Here is a 1,889-nt window from a genome sequence, read left to right on the forward strand (position 1 = left end):
CTCACTTCACGGAAGTGTACCGCGAGGCCCCTATTTCTCTTTAGGTGGGATGCTATGGTATATGTACCATGAGCAGGATTCCATGATGAACTTATTATCTCCCTCACCTAAATCAGATGCCCTGCACCACGATTTGCTAGCAGGATGCCACGATTATGGCAACGCCACCTATGCACTCATGGGGAGAAAATTAAGAGTACTTCGGAAGAGTTTTCATGGTTAAAATACGATGCATGGCATGACAACCTTTAAGGTTTAGTTGGGATGCAATGGTATATGTACCATGAGTAGAACTCCATGATGAACTTATTATCTCCCTCACCTAAATGAGATGCCCTGCATCGTGGTTGAAATACGACAACCTCTAAGGTTTAGTTCCTGAAAACCTCACCTAAATGAGATGCCCTGCATCGTGGTGGTTCCTGAAAACGAAACAAGAAGGAAAACCTCACCTAAATGAGATGCCCTGCATCGTGGTGGTTCCTGAAAACGTGGTGGTTCCTGAAAACGTGGTGGTTCCTGAAAACGAAACAAGAAGTCATATTATCCTAGCTCAAGGTTTAGACATGCTGTAGAATAAATTCAAGATTTCAAGTTGGTTGGAGCAAGTTTAACTCAAGAACTCAAGATTTCAAGTTGGTTGGAGCAAGTTTAACTCAAGAACTCAAGAATGTTACACCTTATGCCTCAAGAAAATTTGTGTTTTCGCATCGAGTGCTAGGTAACACCCTTTTGTTTTAAAATGTCTTGTGTTGTTGTTCCTTATTCTATGTTTTCGCATCAAGGTCATTTTTCTTAAAGGTCGTACCGGGAGTTGAACCCAGGTCGTTGGATTCAAAGTCCAAAGTGTTAACCACTACACCATAGAACCCCTTGTAAAAATTTATTTTGGAATGGTTTTCCTATTTTATGCAGAGTACACCAGAAGAGAGATCCTATCACGAGTCAAACTCAAGTTATTGGATTCAAAGCTCTAGAGCTGTTTTATCTAACTCGTTGTGATCTTGAGCACCTTTAGAGTGGTTGCAGAAGTAACCCTCCAGTGTTGATTGAAGCTCTTGGAGAACATATAATTTTATATATTTCTTATAGTTAATTTATATATTGTTATATATTACAAACAAATTGAAATAATACTTTACATCCCAGTCTATCTTTCGTCCGTGCAAAACTTAACATGAAAACTATATTATTTCAATATTCACTCGAGAAACATGGGGTAAAAACTATATTATTTCAAATCCTCCATTATTGCTTCTACTTTGCGTGAAAATGCTTCCACTTAATCATGTTACTAACTAGATTGTTTGGTTCGGTTCAATTCTTGGGTCCACTAGATTGAATCGACCTAGCTCAATTAAACTCTTGATAATATAAAAATCATAAGTTTCTTAAATTACGTTAACTTAAAAGTTGAATTTCAAATGAGTGATTTGATATATAACAGAGGACAAAATATTTATTTGTTTCAAATATCTTAGGTTGACCAGTTTATGGTATGTATACAGTAGCGACCTTAAATTAAGTAGAAAATTTCAGGTCGTTACAGTTGGTATCAGAGCCAAGTTATAGATCTTGTAGACTAGCCTACGATGTAGGCTTGGCATGTTCCATGGTCCCATCGTTGATGCCCCGTCTCCGTCAGGTATGTCTTGCTTAAGATAAAAGAAAAACTGAAATGTCGTTGATTGTGTATGTTGTTATTGCTTGGTCATTATAAAATATAACTCATAATTGGACTTTTACAGCATTGATTGTATTATAATTTACTGCATTATTGTTGCCTTAATTCTACATTGATATTAAATGTAGAATATGTTACGTTTTACCTTGCATGGAATGTGAATGTGAATTGTTGTATTGATGATGTTTTGATTTCCTGAGGTTGT

The 1,889-nt window shown here is 36.6% G+C and overlaps 1 non-coding gene across 1 annotated transcript; it reads right to left on the bottom strand.

The window, feature by feature from the left end:
- Positions 1-799: 799 nt before the first annotated feature.
- TRNAQ-UUG (transfer RNA glutamine (anticodon UUG)) lies at positions 800-871 on the bottom strand. The gene has a single exon. It is a non-coding gene; the product is annotated as a tRNA-Gln (tRNA).
- Between the last annotated feature and the right edge of the window lie 1,018 nt (positions 872-1,889).

The sequence above is a fragment of the Cucurbita pepo genome, chromosome 10 (assembly GCF_057944985.1).
Source record: "Cucurbita pepo subsp. pepo isolate OVF chromosome 10, ASM5794498v1, whole genome shotgun sequence".
In the NCBI taxonomy this organism is placed as follows: Eukaryota; Viridiplantae; Streptophyta; class Magnoliopsida; order Cucurbitales; family Cucurbitaceae; genus Cucurbita; species Cucurbita pepo.